This window comes from Lynx rufus, unplaced genomic scaffold (assembly GCF_022079265.1).
Source record: "Lynx rufus isolate CCGP_SWC_20201006 ecotype Redwood Valley unplaced genomic scaffold, mLynRuf1.p SCAF_25, whole genome shotgun sequence".
Classification (NCBI taxonomy): Eukaryota; Metazoa; Chordata; class Mammalia; order Carnivora; family Felidae; genus Lynx; species Lynx rufus.
The window spans coordinates 19,497,184-19,517,152 of record NW_025814840.1 but is presented as its reverse complement, the minus strand read 5'-3'; the positions used below and the strand labels follow the sequence as shown (position 1 = coordinate 19,517,152).

Below are 19,969 nucleotides of genomic sequence, written 5' to 3'. Positions count from 1 at the left end.
GGGGGCCCTGGGGATGAGGGCTCGAGGGAGGGAAGAGGTCCGGGACCCAGGGAGCCCAGGCCTGTGGCGGAGGCCGAGTGTGGGGTCTCGCTGCCCCGCCCTCCCGCCCGCTCCTGGGTTCTTGGATCCACCCACCCACCCACCCCCCACCCTCCAGTCCCCAGGCGCCAGCCCCCGGTCCCGCCCTCCCCGCACCCCCCCACCCCTCCGTGCGTGCGGGTGCAGTGGCAGGAAAGGTGCAAAGCTGGGGCGTGGCTTCCAGCCGGTGCAGTGGGATTTAGCGTGGGGCGGGGAGCGGGGAGCGGCGAGCGGACGCCTTGTGAAGTACCGTGGGGTGTGCGGGCTCGGGGGGCTGGGGGGGGCGGGGCGGGGCGGGGCGGGGCCAGACTAGGCCAGGCCCGACCGCTTTGCCGGCCCGGGAGGGGCTGAGGGAGCAGTGGCCGGGGTGTGTTTGGCCCCAGGAGTCGCGCTCCCCGGGGAGAGAGGGACACACGGAGGGAGGGGGGAGGGGCGGCGGGCGCCAAAGGAGAGGTCAAGGAGGCCAGAGGCAAAAGGCAAAAGGCAAAAGGCAAAAGCAAAAAGCAAAAGCCTACAGCACCCGGTATTCCCAGGCGGTCTCCCATCCAAGTACTAACCAGGCCCGACCCTGCTTAGCTTCCGAGATCAGACGAGATCGGGCGCGTTCAGGGTGGTATGGCCGTAGACGCCGGCGGCAGCCGCTGGGCGCCTCAAGAGCCTGCTCCACGCGTCCCAAGCCCAGCGGGTGCCGCGCTTCACCCATGCACGCGCCTGCCTGCCTGCCTGCCTGCCTGCCTGCCTGCCTGCCGCCTGGCCGCCGCCGCCCTCCGCCGCGGGCCCCGGGCGGGTGGCGGAGGCGGCGCAAGAGGACCCTGGCAAGGCGCTGTGGCGCAAGCCCCGGCCTTCACCGATCCCGGGACTCTTGCAGGCTGCTCCCGGCTTGGCCCCACGCCCGCCTCCGCTTCCATCCCGCACCGCACCGCACCACGTCGGGCCGCTCACTGGGAAGAGGGTGGAAGCGAGCGTGGGGCATCCGGCCGGACGTGCCATCTGGGCCCCCCCCCCCCCGCCCCCCGCCGGGTTCTCAGCGCCTCCGCCCCAGTCCCAGGGCGAGCGCAGCCAGCCGCCCCCCCGACCCCGCCTTTCCCTCCCGTCCGCCCCACCTGGGGCAAAGCCACCCCCGAGGCCCCAGCGCCCCCAGAGAACATCACCAGCCCGAGCCCGCTGCCCTGGCTGGGCCTCGCGCAACGCCGGGGGCCCTGGGGATGAGGGCTCGAGGGAGGGAAGAGGTCCGGGACCCAGGGAGCCCAGGCCTGTGGCGGAGGCCGAGTGTGGGGTCTCGCTGCCCCGCCCTCCCGCCCGCTCCTGGGTTCTTGGATCCACCCACCCACCCACCCCCCACCCTCCAGTCCCCAGGCGCCAGCCCCCGGTCCCGCCCTCCCCGCACCCCCCCACCCCTCCGTGCGTGCGGGTGCAGTGGCAGGAAAGGTGCAAAGCTGGGGCGTGGCTTCCAGCCGGTGCAGTGGGATTTAGCGTGGGGCGGGGAGCGGGGAGCGGCGAGCGGACGCCTTGTGAAGTACCGTGGGGTGTGCGGGCTCGGGGGGCTGGGGGGGGCGGGGCGGGGCGGGGCGGGGCCAGACTAGGCCAGGCCCGACCGCTTTGCCGGCCCGGGAGGGGCTGAGGGAGCAGTGGCCGGGGTGTGTTTGGCCCCAGGAGTCGCGCTCCCCGGGGAGAGAGGGACACACGGAGGGAGGGGGGAGGGGCGGCGGGCGCCAAAGGAGAGGTCAAGGAGGCCAGAGGCAAAAGGCAAAAGGCAAAAGGCAAAAGCAAAAAGCAAAAGCCTACAGCACCCGGTATTCCCAGGCGGTCTCCCATCCAAGTACTAACCAGGCCCGACCCTGCTTAGCTTCCGAGATCAGACGAGATCGGGCGCGTTCAGGGTGGTATGGCCGTAGACGCCGGCGGCAGCCGCTGGGCGCCTCAAGAGCCTGCTCCACGCGTCCCAAGCCCAGCGGGTGCCGCGCTTCACCCATGCACGCGCCTGCCTGCCTGCCTGCCTGCCTGCCTGCCTGCCGCCTGGCCGCCGCCGCCCTCCGCCGCGGGCCCCGGGCGGGTGGCGGAGGCGGCGCAAGAGGACCCTGGCAAGGCGCTGTGGCGCAAGCCCCGGCCTTCACCGATCCCGGGACTCTTGCAGGCTGCTCCCGGCTTGGCCCCACGCCCGCCTCCGCTTCCATCCCGCACCGCACCGCACCACGTCGGGCCGCTCACTGGGAAGAGGGTGGAAGCGAGCGTGGGGCATCCGGCCGGACGTGCCATCTGGGCCCCCCCCCCCCCCGCCCCCCGCCGGGTTCTCAGCGCCTCCGCCCCAGTCCCAGGGCGAGCGCAGCCAGCCGCCCCCCCGACCCCGCCTTTCCCTCCCGTCCGCCCCACCTGGGGCAAAGCCACCCCCGAGGCCCCAGCGCCCCCAGAGAACATCACCAGCCCGAGCCCGCTGCCCTGGCTGGGCCTCGCGCAACGCCGGGGGCCCTGGGGATGAGGGCTCGAGGGAGGGAAGAGGTCCGGGACCCAGGGAGCCCAGGCCTGTGGCGGAGGCCGAGTGTGGGGTCTCGCTGCCCCGCCCTCCCGCCCGCTCCTGGGTTCTTGGATCCACCCACCCACCCACCCCCCACCCTCCAGTCCCCAGGCGCCAGCCCCCGGTCCCGCCCTCCCCGCACCCCCCCACCCCTCCGTGCGTGCGGGTGCAGTGGCAGGAAAGGTGCAAAGCTGGGGCGTGGCTTCCAGCCGGTGCAGTGGGATTTAGCGTGGGGCGGGGAGCGGGGAGCGGCGAGCGGACGCCTTGTGAAGTACCGTGGGGTGTGCGGGCTCGGGGGGCTGGGGGGGGCGGGGCGGGGCGGGGCGGGGCCAGACTAGGCCAGGCCCGACCGCTTTGCCGGCCCGGGAGGGGCTGAGGGAGCAGTGGCCGGGGTGTGTTTGGCCCCAGGAGTCGCGCTCCCCGGGGAGAGAGGGACACACGGAGGGAGGGGGGAGGGGCGGCGGGCGCCAAAGGAGAGGTCAAGGAGGCCAGAGGCAAAAGGCAAAAGGCAAAAGGCAAAAGCAAAAAGCAAAAGCCTGCAGCACCCGGTATTCCCAGGCGGTCTCCCATCCAAGTACTAACCAGGCCCGACCCTGCTTAGCTTCCGAGATCAGACGAGATCGGGCGCGTTCAGGGTGGTATGGCCGTAGACGCCGGCGGCAGCCGCTGGGCGCCTCAAGAGCCTGCTCCACGCGTCCCAAGCCCAGCGGGTGCCGCGCTTCACCCATGCACGCGCCTGCCTGCCTGCCTGCCTGCCTGCCTGCCTGCCTGCCGCCTGGCCGCCGCCGCCCTCCGCCGCGGGCCCCGGGCGGGTGGCGGAGGCGGCGCAAGAGGACCCTGGCAAGGCGCTGTGGCGCAAGCCCCGGCCTTCACCGATCCCGGGACTCTTGCAGGCTGCTCCCGGCTTGGCCCCACGCCCGCCTCCGCTTCCATCCCGCACCGCACCGCACCACGTCGGGCCGCTCACTGGGAAGAGGGTGGAAGCGAGCGTGGGGCATCCGGCCGGACGTGCCATCTGGGCCCCCCCCCCCCCCGCCCCCCGCCGGGTTCTCAGCGCCTCCGCCCCAGTCCCAGGGCGAGCGCAGCCAGCCGCCCCCCCGACCCCGCCTTTCCCTCCCGTCCGCCCCACCTGGGGCAAAGCCACCCCCGAGGCCCCAGCGCCCCCAGAGAACATCACCAGCCCGAGCCCGCTGCCCTGGCTGGGCCTCGCGCAACGCCGGGGGCCCTGGGGATGAGGGCTCGAGGGAGGGAAGAGGTCCGGGACCCAGGGAGCCCAGGCCTGTGGCGGAGGCCGAGTGTGGGGTCTCGCTGCCCCGCCCTCCCGCCCGCTCCTGGGTTCTTGGATCCACCCACCCACCCACCCCCCACCCTCCAGTCCCCAGGCGCCAGCCCCCGGTCCCGCCCTCCCCGCACCCCCCCACCCCTCCGTGCGTGCGGGTGCAGTGGCAGGAAAGGTGCAAAGCTGGGGCGTGGCTTCCAGCCGGTGCAGTGGGATTTAGCGTGGGGCGGGGAGCGGGGAGCGGCGAGCGGACGCCTTGTGAAGTACCGTGGGGTGTGCGGGCTCGGGGGGCTGGGGGGGGCGGGGCGGGGCGGGGCGGGGCCAGACTAGGCCAGGCCCGACCGCTTTGCCGGCCCGGGAGGGGCTGAGGGAGCAGTGGCCGGGGTGTGTTTGGCCCCAGGAGTCGCGCTCCCCGGGGAGAGAGGGACACACGGAGGGAGGGGGGAGGGGCGGCGGGCGCCAAAGGAGAGGTCAAGGAGGCCAGAGGCAAAAGGCAAAAGGCAAAAGGCAAAAGCAAAAAGCAAAAGCCTACAGCACCCGGTATTCCCAGGCGGTCTCCCATCCAAGTACTAACCAGGCCCGACCCTGCTTAGCTTCCGAGATCAGACGAGATCGGGCGCGTTCAGGGTGGTATGGCCGTAGACGCCGGCGGCAGCCGCTGGGCGCCTCAAGAGCCTGCTCCACGCGTCCCAAGCCCAGCGGGTGCCGCGCTTCACCCATGCACGCGCCTGCCTGCCTGCCTGCCTGCCTGCCTGCCTGCCGCCTGGCCGCCGCCGCCCTCCGCCGCGGGCCCCGGGCGGGTGGCGGAGGCGGCGCAAGAGGACCCTGGCAAGGCGCTGTGGCGCAAGCCCCGGCCTTCACCGATCCCGGGACTCTTGCAGGCTGCTCCCGGCTTGGCCCCACGCCCGCCTCCGCTTCCATCCCGCACCGCACCGCACCACGTCGGGCCGCTCACTGGGAAGAGGGTGGAAGCGAGCGTGGGGCATCCGGCCGGACGTGCCATCTGGGCCCCCCCCCCCCCCGCCCCCCGCCGGGTTCTCAGCGCCTCCGCCCCAGTCCCAGGGCGAGCGCAGCCAGCCGCCCCCCCGACCCCGCCTTTCCCTCCCGTCCGCCCCACCTGGGGCAAAGCCACCCCCGAGGCCCCAGCGCCCCCAGAGAACATCACCAGCCCGAGCCCGCTGCCCTGGCTGGGCCTCGCGCAACGCCGGGGGCCCTGGGGATGAGGGCTCGAGGGAGGGAAGAGGTCCGGGACCCAGGGAGCCCAGGCCTGTGGCGGAGGCCGAGTGTGGGGTCTCGCTGCCCCGCCCTCCCGCCCGCTCCTGGGTTCTTGGATCCACCCACCCACCCACCCCCCACCCTCCAGTCCCCAGGCGCCAGCCCCCGGTCCCGCCCTCCCCGCACCCCCCCACCCCTCCGTGCGTGCGGGTGCAGTGGCAGGAAAGGTGCAAAGCTGGGGCGTGGCTTCCAGCCGGTGCAGTGGGATTTAGCGTGGGGCGGGGAGCGGGGAGCGGCGAGCGGACGCCTTGTGAAGTACCGTGGGGTGTGCGGGCTCGGGGGGCTGGGGGGGGCGGGGCGGGGCGGGGCGGGGCCAGACTAGGCCAGGCCCGACCGCTTTGCCGGCCCGGGAGGGGCTGAGGGAGCAGTGGCCGGGGTGTGTTTGGCCCCAGGAGTCGCGCTCCCCGGGGAGAGAGGGACACACGGAGGGAGGGGGGAGGGGCGGCGGGCGCCAAAGGAGAGGTCAAGGAGGCCAGAGGCAAAAGGCAAAAGGCAAAAGGCAAAAGCAAAAAGCAAAAGCCTACAGCACCCGGTATTCCCAGGCGGTCTCCCATCCAAGTACTAACCAGGCCCGACCCTGCTTAGCTTCCGAGATCAGACGAGATCGGGCGCGTTCAGGGTGGTATGGCCGTAGACGCCGGCGGCAGCCGCTGGGCGCCTCAAGAGCCTGCTCCACGCGTCCCAAGCCCAGCGGGTGCCGCGCTTCACCCATGCACGCGCCTGCCTGCCTGCCTGCCTGCCTGCCTGCCTGCCGCCTGGCCGCCGCCGCCCTCCGCCGCGGGCCCCGGGCGGGTGGCGGAGGCGGCGCAAGAGGACCCTGGCAAGGCGCTGTGGCGCAAGCCCCGGCCTTCACCGATCCCGGGACTCTTGCAGGCTGCTCCCGGCTTGGCCCCACGCCCGCCTCCGCTTCCATCCCGCACCGCACCGCACCACGTCGGGCCGCTCACTGGGAAGAGGGTGGAAGCGAGCGTGGGGCATCCGGCCGGACGTGCCATCTGGGCCCCCCCCCCCGCCCCCCGCCGGGTTCTCAGCGCCTCCGCCCCAGTCCCAGGGCGAGCGCAGCCAGCCGCCCCCCCGACCCCGCCTTTCCCTCCCGTCCGCCCCACCTGGGGCAAAGCCACCCCCGAGGCCCCAGCGCCCCCAGAGAACATCACCAGCCCGAGCCCGCTGCCCTGGCTGGGCCTCGCGCAACGCCGGGGGCCCTGGGGATGAGGGCTCGAGGGAGGGAAGAGGTCCGGGACCCAGGGAGCCCAGGCCTGTGGCGGAGGCCGAGTGTGGGGTCTCGCTGCCCCGCCCTCCCGCCCGCTCCTGGGTTCTTGGATCCACCCACCCACCCACCCCCCACCCTCCAGTCCCCAGGCGCCAGACCCCGGTCCCGCCCTCCCCGCACCCCCCCACCCCTCCGTGCGTGCGGGTGCAGTGGCAGGAAAGGTGCAAAGCTGGGGCGTGGCTTCCAGCCGGTGCAGTGGGATTTAGCGTGGGGCGGGGAGCGGGGAGCGGCGAGCGGACGCCTTGTGAAGTACCGTGGGGTGTGCGGGCTCGGGGGGCTGGGGGGGGCGGGGCGGGGCGGGGCGGGGCCAGACTAGGCCAGGCCCGACCGCTTTGCCGGCCCGGGAGGGGCTGAGGGAGCAGTGGCCGGGGTGTGTTTGGCCCCAGGAGTCGCGCTCCCCGGGGAGAGAGGGACACACGGAGGGAGGGGGGAGGGGCGGCGGGCGCCAAAGGAGAGGTCAAGGAGGCCAGAGGCAAAAGGCAAAAGGCAAAAGGCAAAAGCAAAAAGCAAAAGCCTACAGCACCCGGTATTCCCAGGCGGTCTCCCATCCAAGTACTAACCAGGCCCGACCCTGCTTAGCTTCCGAGATCAGACGAGATCGGGCGCGTTCAGGGTGGTATGGCCGTAGACGCCGGCGGCAGCCGCTGGGCGCCTCAAGAGCCTGCTCCACGCGTCCCAAGCCCAGCGGGTGCCGCGCTTCACCCATGCACGCGCCTGCCTGCCTGCCTGCCTGCCTGCCTGCCTGCCTGCCGCCTGGCCGCCGCCGCCCTCCGCCGCGGGCCCCGGGCGGGTGGCGGAGGCGGCGCAAGAGGACCCTGGCAAGGCGCTGTGGCGCAAGCCCCGGCCTTCACCGATCCCGGGACTCTTGCAGGCTGCTCCCGGCTTGGCCCCACGCCCGCCTCTGCTTCCATCCCGCACCGCACCGCACCACGTCGGGCCGCTCACTGGGAAGAGGGTGGAAGCGAGCGTGGGGCATCCGGCCGGACGTGCCATCTGGGCCCCCCCCCCCCCGCCCCCCGCCGGGTTCTCAGCGCCTCCGCCTCAGTCCCAGGGCGAGCGCAGCCAGCCGCCCCCCCGACCCCGCCTTTCCCTCCCGTCCGCCCCACCTGGGGCAAAGCCACCCCCGAGGCCCCAGCGCCCCCAGAGAACATCACCAGCCCGAGCCCGCTGCCCTGGCTGGGCCTCGCGCAACGCCGGGGGCCCTGGGGATGAGGGCTCGAGGGAGGGAAGAGGTCCGGGACCCAGGGAGCCCAGGCCTGTGGCGGAGGCCGAGTGTGGGGTCTCGCTGCCCCGCCCTCCCGCCCGCTCCTGGGTTCTTGGATCCACCCACCCACCCACCCCCCACCCTCCAGTCCCCAGGCGCCAGCCCCCGGTCCCGCCCTCCCCGCACCCCCCCACCCCTCCGTGCGTGCGGGTGCAGTGGCAGGAAAGGTGCAAAGCTGGGGCGTGGCTTCCAGCCGGTGCAGTGGGATTTAGCGTGGGGCGGGGAGCGGGGAGCGGCGAGCGGACGCCTTGTGAAGTACCGTGGGGTGTGCGGGCTCGGGGGGCTGGGGGGGGCGGGGCGGGGCGGGGCGGGGCCAGACTAGGCCAGGCCCGACCGCTTTGCCGGCCCGGGAGGGGCTGAGGGAGCAGTGGCCGGGGTGTGTTTGGCCCCAGGAGTCGCGCTCCCCGGGGAGAGAGGGACACACGGAGGGAGGGGGGAGGGGCGGCGGGCGCCAAAGGAGAGGTCAAGGAGGCCAGAGGCAAAAGGCAAAAGGCAAAAGGCAAAAGCAAAAAGCAAAAGCCTACAGCACCCGGTATTCCCAGGCGGTCTCCCATCCAAGTACTAACCAGGCCCGACCCTGCTTAGCTTCCGAGATCAGACGAGATCGGGCGCGTTCAGGGTGGTATGGCCGTAGACGCCGGCGGCAGCCGCTGGGCGCCTCAAGAGCCTGCTCCACGCGTCCCAAGCCCAGCGGGTGCCGCGCTTCACCCATGCACGCGCCTGCCTGCCTGCCTGCCTGCCTGCCTGCCGCCTGGCCGCCGCCGCCCTCCGCCGCGGGCCCCGGGCGGGTGGCGGAGGCGGCGCAAGAGGACCCTGGCAAGGCGCTGTGGCGCAAGCCCCGGCCTTCACCGATCCCGGGACTCTTGCAGGCTGCTCCCGGCTTGGCCCCACGCCCGCCTCCGCTTCCATCCCGCACCGCACCGCACCACGTCGGGCCGCTCACTGGGAAGAGGGTGGAAGCGAGCGTGGGGCATCCGGCCGGACGTGCCATCTGGGCCCCCCCCCCCGCCCCCCGCCGGGTTCTCAGCGCCTCCGCCCCAGTCCCAGGGCGAGCGCAGCCAGCCGCCCCCCCGACCCCGCCTTTCCCTCCCGTCCGCCCCACCTGGGGCAAAGCCACCCCCGAGGCCCCAGCGCCCCCAGAGAACATCACCAGCCCGAGCCCGCTGCCCTGGCTGGGCCTCGCGCAACGCCGGGGGCCCTGGGGATGAGGGCTCGAGGGAGGGAAGAGGTCCGGGACCCAGGGAGCCCAGGCCTGTGGCGGAGGCCGAGTGTGGGGTCTCGCTGCCCCGCCCTCCCGCCCGCTCCTGGGTTCTTGGATCCACCCACCCACCCACCCCCCACCCTCCAGTCCCCAGGCGCCAGCCCCCGGTCCCGCCCTCCCCGCACTCCCCCACCCCTCCGTGCGTGCGGGTGCAGTGGCAGGAAAGGTGCAAAGCTGGGGCGTGGCTTCCAGCCGGTGCAGTGGGATTTAGCGTGGGGCGGGGAGCGGGGAGCGGCGAGCGGACGCCTTGTGAAGTACCGTGGGGTGTGCGGGCTCGGGGGGCTGGGGGGGGCGGGGCGGGGCGGGGCGGGGCCAGACTAGGCCAGGCCCGACCGCTTTGCCGGCCCGGGAGGGGCTGAGGGAGCAGTGGCCGGGGTGTGTTTGGCCCCAGGAGTCGCGCTCCCCGGGGAGAGAGGGACACACGGAGGGAGGGGGGAGGGGCGGCGGGCGCCAAAGGAGAGGTCAAGGAGGCCAGAGGCAAAAGGCAAAAGGCAAAAGGCAAAAGCAAAAAGCAAAAGCCTGCAGCACCCGGTATTCCCAGGCGGTCTCCCATCCAAGTACTAACCAGGCCCGACCCTGCTTAGCTTCCGAGATCAGACGAGATCGGGCGCGTTCAGGGTGGTATGGCCGTAGACGCCGGCGGCAGCCGCTGGGCGCCTCAAGAGCCTGCTCCACGCGTCCCAAGCCCAGCGGGTGCCGCGCTTCACCCATGCACGCGCCTGCCTGCCTGCCTGCCTGCCTGCCTGCCTGCCGCCTGGCCGCCGCCGCCCTCCGCCGCGGGCCCCGGGCGGGTGGCGGAGGCGGCGCAAGAGGACCCTGGCAAGGCGCTGTGGCGCAAGCCCCGGCCTTCACCGATCCCGGGACTCTTGCAGGCTGCTCCCGGCTTGGCCCCACGCCCGCCTCCGCTTCCATCCCGCACCGCACCGCACCACGTCGGGCCGCTCACTGGGAAGAGGGTGGAAGCGAGCGTGGGGCATCCGGCCGGACGTGCCATCTGGGCCCCCCCCCCCCCGCCCCCCGCCGGGTTCTCAGCGCCTCCGCCCCAGTCCCAGGGCGAGCGCAGCCAGCCGCCCCCCCGACCCCGCCTTTCCCTCCCGTCCGCCCCACCTGGGGCAAAGCCACCCCCGAGGCCCCAGCGCCCCCAGAGAACATCACCAGCCCGAGCCCGCTGCCCTGGCTGGGCCTCGCGCAACGCCGGGGGCCCTGGGGATGAGGGCTCGAGGGAGGGAAGAGGTCCGGGACCCAGGGAGCCCAGGCCTGTGGCGGAGGCCGAGTGTGGGGTCTCGCTGCCCCGCCCTCCCGCCCGCTCCTGGGTTCTTGGATCCACCCACCCACCCACCCCCCACCCTCCAGTCCCCAGGCGCCAGCCCCCGGTCCCGCCCTCCCCGCACCCCCCCACCCCTCCGTGCGTGCGGGTGCAGTGGCAGGAAAGGTGCAAAGCTGGGGCGTGGCTTCCAGCCGGTGCAGTGGGATTTAGCGTGGGGCGGGGAGCGGGGAGCGGCGAGCGGACGCCTTGTGAAGTACCGTGGGGTGTGCGGGCTCGGGGGGCTGGGGGGGGCGGGGCGGGGCGGGGCGGGGCCAGACTAGGCCAGGCCCGACCGCTTTGCCGGCCCGGGAGGGGCTGAGGGAGCAGTGGCCGGGGTGTGTTTGGCCCCAGGAGTCGCGCTCCCCGGGGAGAGAGGGACACACGGAGGGAGGGGGGAGGGGCGGCGGGCGCCAAAGGAGAGGTCAAGGAGGCCAGAGGCAAAAGGCAAAAGGCAAAAGGCAAAAGCAAAAAGCAAAAGCCTACAGCACCCGGTATTCCCAGGCGGTCTCCCATCCAAGTACTAACCAGGCCCGACCCTGCTTAGCTTCCGAGATCAGACGAGATCGGGCGCGTTCAGGGTGGTATGGCCGTAGACGCCGGCGGCAGCCGCTGGGCGCCTCAAGAGCCTGCTCCACGCGTCCCAAGCCCAGCGGGTGCCGCGCTTCACCCATGCACGCGCCTGCCTGCCTGCCTGCCTGCCTGCCTGCCTGCCGCCTGGCCGCCGCCGCCCTCCGCCGCGGGCCCCGGGCGGGTGGCGGAGGCGGCGCAAGAGGACCCTGGCAAGGCGCTGTGGCGCAAGCCCCGGCCTTCACCGATCCCGGGACTCTTGCAGGCTGCTCCCGGCTTGGCCCCACGCCCGCCTCCGCTTCCATCCCGCACCGCACCGCACCACGTCGGGCCGCTCACTGGGAAGAGGGTGGAAGCGAGCGTGGGGCATCCGGCCGGACGTGCCATCTGGGCCCCCCCCCCCCCCCGCCCCCCGCCGGGTTCTCAGCGCCTCCGCCCCAGTCCCAGGGCGAGCGCAGCCAGCCGCCCCCCCGACCCCGCCTTTCCCTCCCGTCCGCCCCACCTGGGGCAAAGCCACCCCCGAGGCCCCAGCGCCCCCAGAGAACATCACCAGCCCGAGCCCGCTGCCCTGGCTGGGCCTCGCGCAACGCCGGGGGCCCTGGGGATGAGGGCTCGAGGGAGGGAAGAGGTCCGGGACCCAGGGAGCCCAGGCCTGTGGCGGAGGCCGAGTGTGGGGTCTCGCTGCCCCGCCCTCCCGCCCGCTCCTGGGTTCTTGGATCCACCCACCCACCCACCCCCCACCCTCCAGTCCCCAGGCGCCAGCCCCCGGTCCCGCCCTCCCCGCACCCCCCCACCCCTCCGTGCGTGCGGGTGCAGTGGCAGGAAAGGTGCAAAGCTGGGGCGTGGCTTCCAGCCGGTGCAGTGGGATTTAGCGTGGGGCGGGGAGCGGGGAGCGGCGAGCGGACGCCTTGTGAAGTACCGTGGGGTGTGCGGGCTCGGGGGGCTGGGGGGGGCGGGGCGGGGCGGGGCCAGACTAGGCCAGGCCCGACCGCTTTGCCGGCCCGGGAGGGGCTGAGGGAGCAGTGGCCGGGGTGTGTTTGGCCCCAGGAGTCGCGCTCCCCGGGGAGAGAGGGACACACGGAGGGAGGGGGGAGGGGCGGCGGGCGCCAAAGGAGAGGTCAAGGAGGCCAGAGGCAAAAGGCAAAAGGCAAAAGGCAAAAGCAAAAAGCAAAAGCCTACAGCACCCGGTATTCCCAGGCGGTCTCCCATCCAAGTACTAACCAGGCCCGACCCTGCTTAGCTTCCGAGATCAGACGAGATCGGGCGCGTTCAGGGTGGTATGGCCGTAGACGCCGGCGGCAGCCGCTGGGCGCCTCAAGAGCCTGCTCCACGCGTCCCAAGCCCAGCGGGTGCCGCGCTTCACCCATGCACGCGCCTGCCTGCCTGCCTGCCTGCCTGCCTGCCTGCCGCCTGGCCGCCGCCGCCCTCCGCCGCGGGCCCCGGGCGGGTGGCGGAGGCGGCGCAAGAGGACCCTGGCAAGGCGCTGTGGCGCAAGCCCCGGCCTTCACCGATCCCGGGACTCTTGCAGGCTGCTCCCGGCTTGGCCCCACGCCCGCCTCCGCTTCCATCCCGCACCGCACCGCACCACGTCGGGCCGCTCACTGGGAAGAGGGTGGAAGCGAGCGTGGGGCATCCGGCCGGACGTGCCATCTGGGCCCCCCCCCCCCCCGCCCCCCGCCGGGTTCTCAGCGCCTCCGCCCCAGTCCCAGGGCGAGCGCAGCCAGCCGCCCCCCCGACCCCGCCTTTCCCTCCCGTCCGCCCCACCTGGGGCAAAGCCACCCCCGAGGCCCCAGCGCCCCCAGAGAACATCACCAGCCCGAGCCCGCTGCCCTGGCTGGGCCTCGCGCAACGCCGGGGGCCCTGGGGATGAGGGCTCGAGGGAGGGAAGAGGTCCGGGACCCAGGGAGCCCAGGCCTGTGGCGGAGGCCGAGTGTGGGGTCTCGCTGCCCCGCCCTCCCGCCCGCTCCTGGGTTCTTGGATCCACCCACCCACCCACCCCCCACCCTCCAGTCCCCAGGCGCCAGCCCCCGGTCCCGCCCTCCCCGCACCCCCCCACCCCTCCGTGCGTGCGGGTGCAGTGGCAGGAAAGGTGCAAAGCTGGGGCGTGGCTTCCAGCCGGTGCAGTGGGATTTAGCGTGGGGCGGGGAGCGGGGAGCGGCGAGCGGACGCCTTGTGAAGTACCGTGGGGTGTGGGCTCGGGGGGGCTGGGGGGGGCGGGGCGGGGCGGGGCGGGGCCAGACTAGGCCAGGCCCCGACCGCTTTGCCGGCCCGGGAGGGGCTGAGGGAGCAGTGGCCGGGGTGTGTTTGGCCCCAGGAGTCGCGCTCCCCGGGGAGAGAGGGACACACGGAGGGAGGGGGGAGGGGCGGCGGGCGCCAAAGGAGAGGTCAAGGAGGCCAGAGGCAAAAGGCAAAAGGCAAAAGGCAAAAGCAAAAAGCAAAAGCCTACAGCACCCGGTATTCCCAGGCGGTCTCCCATCCAAGTACTAACCAGGCCCGACCCTGCTTAGCTTCCGAGATCAGACGAGATCGGGCGCGTTCAGGTGGTATGGCCGTAGACGCCGGCGGCAGCCGCTGGGCGCCTCAAGAGCCTGCTCCACGCGTCCCAAGCCCAGCGGGTGCCGCGCTTCACCCATGCACGCGCCTGCCTGCCTGCCTGCCTGCCTGCCTGCCTGCCGCCTGGCCGCCGCCGCCCTCCGCCGCGGGCCCCGGGCGGGTGGCGGAGGCGGCGCAAGAGGACCCTGGCAAGGCGCTGTGGCGCAAGCCCCGGCCTTCACCGATCCCGGGACTCTTGCAGGCTGCTCCCGGCTTGGCCCCACGCCCGCCTCCGCTTCCATCCCGCACCGCACCGCACCACGTCGGGCCGCTCACTGGGAAGAGGGTGGAAGCGAGCGTGGGGCATCCGGCCGGACGTGCCATCTGGGCCCCCCCCCCCCCCCGCCCCCCGCCGGGTTCTCAGCGCCTCCGCCCCAGTCCCAGGGCGAGCGCAGCCAGCCGCCCCCCCGACCCCGCCTTTCCCTCCCGTCCGCCCCACCTGGGGCAAAGCCACCCCCGAGGCCCCAGCGCCCCCAGAGAACATCACCAGCCCGAGCCCGCTGCCCTGGCTGGGCCTCGCGCAACGCCGGGGGCCCTGGGGATGAGGGCTCGAGGGAGGGAAGAGGTCCGGGACCCAGGGAGCCCAGGCCTGTGGCGGAGGCCGAGTGTGGGGTCTCGCTGCCCCGCCCTCCCGCCCGCTCCTGGGTTCTTGGATCCACCCACCCACCCACCCCCCACCCTCCAGTCCCCAGGCGCCAGCCCCCGGTCCCGCCCTCCCCGCACCCCCCCACCCCTCCGTGCGTGCGGGTGCAGTGGCAGGAAAGGTGCAAAGCTGGGGCGTGGCTTCCAGCCGGTGCAGTGGGATTTAGCGTGGGGCGGGGAGCGGGGAGCGGCGAGCGGACGCCTTGTGAAGTACCGTGGGGTGTGCGGGCTCGGGGGGCTGGGGGGGGCGGGGCGGGGCGGGGCGGGGCCAGACTAGGCCAGGCCCGACCGCTTTGCCGGCCCGGGAGGGGCTGAGGGAGCAGTGGCCGGGGTGTGTTTGGCCCCAGGAGTCGCGCTCCCCGGGGAGAGAGGGACACACGGAGGGAGGGGGGAGGGGCGGCGGGCGCCAAAGGAGAGGTCAAGGAGGCCAGAGGCAAAAGGCAAAAGGCAAAAGGCAAAAGCAAAAAGCAAAAGCCTACAGCACCCGGTATTCCCAGGCGGTCTCCCATCCAAGTACTAACCAGGCCCGACCCTGCTTAGCTTCCGAGATCAGACGAGATCGGGCGCGTTCAGGGTGGTATGGCCGTAGACGCCGGCGGCAGCCGCTGGGCGCCTCAAGAGCCTGCTCCACGCGTCCCAAGCCCAGCGGGTGCCGCGCTTCACCCATGCACGCGCCTGCCTGCCTGCCTGCCTGCCTGCCTGCCTGCCGCCTGGCCGCCGCCGCCCTCCGCCGCGGGCCCCGGGCGGGTGGCGGAGGCGGCGCAAGAGGACCCTGGCAAGGCGCTGTGGCGCAAGCCCCGGCCTTCACCGATCCCGGGACTCTTGCAGGCTGCTCCCGGCTTGGCCCCACGCCCGCCTCCGCTTCCATCCCGCACCGCACCGCACCACGTCGGGCCGCTCACTGGGAAGAGGGAGGAAGCGAGCGTGGGGCATCCGGCCGGACGTGCCATCTGGGCCCCCCCCCCCCGCCCCCCGCCGGGTTCTCAGCGCCTCCGCCCCAGTCCCAGGGCGAGCGCAGCCAGCCGCCCCCCCGACCCCGCCTTTCCCTCCCGTCCGCCCCACCTGGGGCAAAGCCACCCCCGAGGCCCCAGCGCCCCCAGAGAACATCACCAGCCCGAGCCCGCTGCCCTGGCTGGGCCTCGCGCAACGCCGGGGGCCCTGGGGATGAGGGCTCGAGGGAGGGAAGAGGTCCGGGACCCAGGGAGCCCAGGCCTGTGGCGGAGGCCGAGTGTGGGGTCTCGCTGCCCCGCCCTCCCGCCCGCTCCTGGGTTCTTGGATCCACCCACCCACCCACCCCCCACCCTCCAGTCCCCAGGCGCCAGCCCCCGGTCCCGCCCTCCCCGCACCCCCCCACCCCTCCGTGCGTGCGGGTGCAGTGGCAGGAAAGGTGCAAAGCTGGGGCGTGGCTTCCAGCCGGTGCAGTGGGATTTAGCGTGGGGCGGGGAGCGGGGAGCGGCGAGCGGACGCCTTGTGAAGTACCGTGGGGTGTGCGGGCTCGGGGGGCTGGGGGGGGCGGGGCGGGGCGGGGCGGGGCCAGACTAGGCCAGGCCCGACCGCTTTGCCGGCCCGGGAGGGGCTGAGGGAGCAGTGGCCGGGGTGTGTTTGGCCCCAGGAGTCGCGCTCCCCGGGGAGAGAGGGACACACGGAGGGAGGGGGGAGGGGCGGCGGGCGCCAAAGGAGAGGTCAAGGAGGCCAGAGGCAAAAGGCAAAAGGCAAAAGGCAAAAGCAAAAAGCAAAAGCCTACAGCACCCGGTATTCCCAGGCGGTCTCCCATCCAAGTACTAACCAGGCCCGACCCTGCTTAGCTTCCGAGATCAGACGAGATCGGGCGCGTTCAGGGTGGTATGGCCGTAGACGCCGGCGGCAGCCGCTGGGCGCCTCAAGAGCCTGCTCCACGCGTCCCAAGCCCAGCGGGTGCCGCGCTTCACCCATGCACGCGCCTGCCTGCCTGCCTGCCTGCCTGCCTGCCTGCCGCCTGGCCGCCGCCGCCCTCCGCCGCGGGCCCCGGGCGGGTGGCGGAGGCGGCGCAAGAGGACCCTGGCAAGGCGCTGTGGCGCAAGCCCCGGCCTTCACCGATCCCGGGACTCTTGCAGGCTGCTCCCGGCTTGGCCCCACGCCCGCCTCCGCTTCCATCCCGCACCGCACCGCACCACGTCGGGCCGCTCACTGGGAAGAGGGTGGAAGCGAGCGTGGGGCATCCGGCCGGACGTGCCATCTGGGCCCCCCCCCCCCCCGCCCCCCGCCGGGTTCTCAGCGCCTCCGCCCCAGTCCCAGGGCGAGCGCAGCCAGCCGCCCCCCCGACCCCGCCTTTCCCTCCCGTCCGCCCCACCTGGGGCAAAGCCACCCCCGAGGCCCCAGCGCCCCCAGAGAACATCACCAGCCCGAGCCCGCTGCCCTGGCTGGGCCTCGCGCAACGCCGGGGGCCCTGGGGATGAGGGCTCGAGGGAGGGAAGAGGTCCGGGACCCAGGGAGCCCAGGCCTGTGGCGGAGGCCGAGTGTGGGGTCTCGCTGCCCCGCCCTCCCGCCCGCTCCTGGGTTCTTGGATCCACCCACCCACCCACCCCCCACCCTCCAGTCCCCAGGCGCCAGCCCCCGGTCCCGCCCTCCCCGCACCCCCCCACCCCTCCGTGCGTGCGGGTGCAGTGGCAGGAAAGGTGCAAAGCTGGGGCGTGGCTTCCAGCCGGTGCAGTGGGATTTAGCGTGGGGCGGGGAGCGGGGAGCGGCGAGCGGACGCCTTGTGAAGTACCGTGGGGTGTGCGGGCTCGGGGGGCTGGGGGGGGCGGGGCGGGGCGGGGCGGGGCCAGACTAGGCCAGGCCCGACCGCTTTGCCGGCCCGGGAGGGGCTGAGGGAGCAGTGGCCGGGGTGTGTTTGGCCCCAGGAGTCGCGCTCCCCGGGGAGAGAGGGACACACGGAGGGAGGGGGGAGGGGCGGCGGGCGCCAAAGGAGAGGTCAAGGAGGCCAGAGGCAAAAGGCAAAAGGCAAAAGGCAAAAGCAAAAAGCAAAAGCCTACAGCACCCGGTATTCCCAGGCGGTCTCCCATCCAAGTACTAACCAGGCCCGACCCTGCTTAGCTTCCGAGATCAGACGAGATCGGGCGCGTTCAGGGTGGTATGGCCGTAGACGCCGGCGGCAGCCGCTGGGCGCCTCAAGAGCCTGCTCCACGCGTCCCAAGCCCAGCGGGTGCCGCGCTTCACCCATGCACGCGCCTGCCTGCCTGCCTGCCTGCCTGCCTGCCTGCCTGCCGCCTGGCCGCCGCCGCCCTCCGCCGCGGGCCCCGGGCAGGTGGCGGAGGCGGCGCAAGAGGACCCTGGCAAGGCGCTGTGGCGCAAGCCCCGGCCTTCACCGATCCCGGGACTCTTGCAGGCTGCTCCCGGCTTGGCCCCACGCCCGCCTCCGCTTCCATCCCGCACCGCACCGCACCACGTCGGGCCGCTCACTGGGAAGAGGGTGGAAGCGAGCGTGGGGCATCCGGCCGGACGTGCCATCTGGGCCCCCCCCCCCCCGCCCCCCGCCGGGTTCTCAGCGCCTCCGCCCCAGTCCCAGGGCGAGCGCAGCCAGCCGCCCCCCCGACCCCGCCTTTCCCTCCCGTCCGCCCCACCTGGGGCAAAGCCACCCCCGAGGCCCCAGCGCCCCCAGAGAACATCACCAGCCCGAGCCCGCTGCCCTGGCTGGGCCTCGCGCAACGCCGGGGGCCCTGGGGATGAGGGCTCGAGGGAGGGAAGAGGTCCGGGACCCAGGGAGCCCAGGCCTGTGGCGGAGGCCGAGTGTGGGGTCTCGCTGCCCCGCCCTCCCGCCCGCTCCTGGGTTCTTGGATCCACCCACCCACCCACCCCCCACCCTCCAGTCCCCAGGCGCCAGCCCCCGGTCCCGCCCTCCCCGCACCCCCCCACCCCTCCGTGCGTGCGGGTGCAGTGGCAGGAAAGGTGCAAAGCTGGGGCGTGGCTTCCAGCCGGTGCAGTGGGATTTAGCGTGGGGCGGGGAGCGGGGAGCGGCGAGCGGACGCCTTGTGAAGTACCGTGGGGTGTGCGGGCTCGGGGGGCTGGGGGGGGCGGGGCGGGGCGGGGCGGGGCCAGACTAGGCCAGGCCCGACCGCTTTGCCGGCCCGGGAGGGGCTGAGGGAGCAGTGGCCGGGGTGTGTTTGGCCCCAGGAGTCGCGCTCCCCGGGGAGAGAGGGACACACGGAGGGAGGGGGGAGGGGCGGCGGGCGCCAAAGGAGAGGTCAAGGAGGCCAGAGGCAAAAGGCAAAAGGCAAAAGGCAAAAGCAAAAAGCAAAAGCCTACAGCACCCGGTATTCCCAGGCGGTCTCCCATCCAAGTACTAACCAGGCCCGACCCTGCTTAGCTTCCGAGATCAGACGAGATCGGGCGCGTTCAGGGTGGTATGGCCGTAGACGCCGGCGGCAGCCGCTGGGCGCCTCAAGAGCCTGCTCCACGCGTCCCAAGCCCAGCGGGTGCCGCGCTTCACCCATGCACGCGCCTGCCTGCCTGCCTGCCTGCCTGCCTGCCTGCCGCCTGGCCGCCGCCGCCCTCCGCCGCGGGCCCCGGGCGGGTGGCGGAGGCGGCGCAAGAGGACCCTGGCAAGGCGCTGTGGCGCAAGCCCCGGCCTTCACCGATCCCGGGACTCTTGCAGGCTGCTCCCGGCTTGGCCCCACGCCCGCCTCCGCTTCCATCCCGCACCGCACCGCACCACGTCGGGCCGCTCACTGGGAAGAGGGTGGAAGCGAGCGTGGGGCATCCGGCCGGACGTGCCATCTGGGCCCCCCCCCCCCCCGCCCCCCGCCGGGTTCTCAGCGCCTCCGCCCCAGTCCCAGGGCGAGCGCAGCCAGCCGCCCCCCCGACCCCGCCTTTCCCTCCCGTCCGCCCCACCTGGGGCAAAGCCACCCCCGAGGCCCCAGCGCCCCCAGAGAACATCACCAGCCCGAGCCCGCTGCCCTGGCTGGGCCTCGCGCAACGCCGGGGGCCCTGGGGATGAGGGCTCGAGGGAGGGAAGAGGTCCGGGACCCAGGGAGCCCAGGCCTGTGGCGGAGGCCGAGTGTGGGGTCTCGCTGCCCCGCCCTCCCGCCCGCTCCTGGGTTCTTGGATCCACCCACCCACCCACCCCCCACCCTCCAGTCCCCAGGCGCCAGCCCCCGGTCCCGCCCTCCCCGCACCCCCCCACCCCTCCGTGCGTGCGGGTGCAGTGGCAGGAAAGGTGCAAAGCTGGGGCGTGGCTTCCAGCCGGTGCAGTGGGATTTAGCGTGGGGCGGGGAGCGGGGAGCGGCGAGCGGACGCCTTGTGAAGTACCGTGGGGTGTGCGGGCTCGGGGGGCTGGGGGGGGCGGGGCGGGGCGGGGCGGGGCCAGACTAGGCCAGGCCCGACCGCTTTGCCGGCCCGGGAGGGGCTGAGGGAGCAGTGGCCGGGGTGTGTTTGGCCCCAGGAGTCGCGCTCCCCGGGGAGAGAGGGACACACGGAGGGAGGGGGGAGGGGCGGCGGGCGCCAAAGGAGAGGTCAAGGAGGCCAGAGGCAAAAGGCAAAAGGCAAAAGGCAAAAGCAAAAAGCAAAAGCCTACAGCACCCGGTATTCCCAGGCGGTCTCCCATCCAAGTACTAACCAGGCCCGACCCTGCTTAGCTTCCGAGATCAGACGAGATCGGGCGCGTTCAGGGTGGTATGGCCGTAGACGCCGGCGGCAGCCGCTGGGCGCCTCAAGAGCCTGCTCCACGCGTCCCAAGCCCAGCGGGTGCCGCGCTTCACCCATGCACGCGCCTGCCTGCCTGCCTGCCTGCCTGCCTGCCTGCCTGCCGCCTGGCCGCCGCCGCCCTCCGCCGCGGGCCCCGGGCGGGTGGCGGAGGCGGCGCAAGAGGACCCTGGCAAGGCGCTGTGGCGCAAGCCCCGGCCTTCACCGATCCCGGGACTCTTGCAGGCTGCTCCCGGCTTGGCCCCAC

General features: G+C 73.7%; 16 non-coding genes across 16 annotated transcripts; all 16 read right to left on the bottom strand.

Moving 5' to 3' along the window:
• Positions 1–586: 586 nt before the first annotated feature.
• On the bottom strand, positions 587–705 carry LOC124518867 (5S ribosomal RNA). The gene has a single exon (XR_006963889.1). It is a non-coding gene; the product is annotated as a 5S ribosomal RNA (ribosomal RNA).
• Positions 706–1,856: 1,151 nt separating this feature from the next.
• On the bottom strand, positions 1,857–1,975 carry LOC124518866 (5S ribosomal RNA). The gene has a single exon (XR_006963888.1). It is a non-coding gene; the product is annotated as a 5S ribosomal RNA (ribosomal RNA).
• A 1,148-nt stretch (positions 1,976–3,123) lies between these two features.
• Positions 3,124–3,242, bottom strand: LOC124518881 (5S ribosomal RNA). Its single transcript, XR_006963902.1, has one exon. It is a non-coding gene; the product is annotated as a 5S ribosomal RNA (ribosomal RNA).
• Positions 3,243–4,394: 1,152 nt separating this feature from the next.
• Positions 4,395–4,513, bottom strand: LOC124518864 (5S ribosomal RNA). Its single transcript, XR_006963886.1, has one exon. It is a non-coding gene; the product is annotated as a 5S ribosomal RNA (ribosomal RNA).
• A 1,148-nt stretch (positions 4,514–5,661) lies between these two features.
• On the bottom strand, positions 5,662–5,780 carry LOC124518863 (5S ribosomal RNA). The gene has a single exon (XR_006963885.1). It is a non-coding gene; the product is annotated as a 5S ribosomal RNA (ribosomal RNA).
• Positions 5,781–6,925: 1,145 nt separating this feature from the next.
• On the bottom strand, positions 6,926–7,044 carry LOC124518862 (5S ribosomal RNA). Its single transcript, XR_006963884.1, has one exon. It is a non-coding gene; the product is annotated as a 5S ribosomal RNA (ribosomal RNA).
• A 1,151-nt stretch (positions 7,045–8,195) lies between these two features.
• Positions 8,196–8,314, bottom strand: LOC124518861 (5S ribosomal RNA). The gene has a single exon (XR_006963883.1). It is a non-coding gene; the product is annotated as a 5S ribosomal RNA (ribosomal RNA).
• Positions 8,315–9,455: 1,141 nt separating this feature from the next.
• Positions 9,456–9,574, bottom strand: LOC124518880 (5S ribosomal RNA). Its single transcript, XR_006963901.1, has one exon. It is a non-coding gene; the product is annotated as a 5S ribosomal RNA (ribosomal RNA).
• Positions 9,575–10,721: 1,147 nt separating this feature from the next.
• Positions 10,722–10,840, bottom strand: LOC124518860 (5S ribosomal RNA). The gene has a single exon (XR_006963882.1). It is a non-coding gene; the product is annotated as a 5S ribosomal RNA (ribosomal RNA).
• Positions 10,841–11,984: 1,144 nt separating this feature from the next.
• LOC124518859 (5S ribosomal RNA) lies at positions 11,985–12,103 on the bottom strand. Its single transcript, XR_006963881.1, has one exon. It is a non-coding gene; the product is annotated as a 5S ribosomal RNA (ribosomal RNA).
• Positions 12,104–13,251: 1,148 nt separating this feature from the next.
• LOC124518890 (5S ribosomal RNA) lies at positions 13,252–13,369 on the bottom strand. The gene has a single exon (XR_006963911.1). It is a non-coding gene; the product is annotated as a 5S ribosomal RNA (ribosomal RNA).
• Positions 13,370–14,518: 1,149 nt separating this feature from the next.
• Positions 14,519–14,637, bottom strand: LOC124518858 (5S ribosomal RNA). Its single transcript, XR_006963880.1, has one exon. It is a non-coding gene; the product is annotated as a 5S ribosomal RNA (ribosomal RNA).
• Positions 14,638–15,783: 1,146 nt separating this feature from the next.
• Positions 15,784–15,902, bottom strand: LOC124518857 (5S ribosomal RNA). The gene has a single exon (XR_006963879.1). It is a non-coding gene; the product is annotated as a 5S ribosomal RNA (ribosomal RNA).
• Positions 15,903–17,050: 1,148 nt separating this feature from the next.
• On the bottom strand, positions 17,051–17,169 carry LOC124518856 (5S ribosomal RNA). The gene has a single exon (XR_006963878.1). It is a non-coding gene; the product is annotated as a 5S ribosomal RNA (ribosomal RNA).
• A 1,151-nt stretch (positions 17,170–18,320) lies between these two features.
• Positions 18,321–18,439, bottom strand: LOC124518855 (5S ribosomal RNA). The gene has a single exon (XR_006963877.1). It is a non-coding gene; the product is annotated as a 5S ribosomal RNA (ribosomal RNA).
• Positions 18,440–19,587: 1,148 nt separating this feature from the next.
• On the bottom strand, positions 19,588–19,706 carry LOC124518853 (5S ribosomal RNA). The gene has a single exon (XR_006963875.1). It is a non-coding gene; the product is annotated as a 5S ribosomal RNA (ribosomal RNA).
• Between the last annotated feature and the right edge of the window lie 263 nt (positions 19,707–19,969).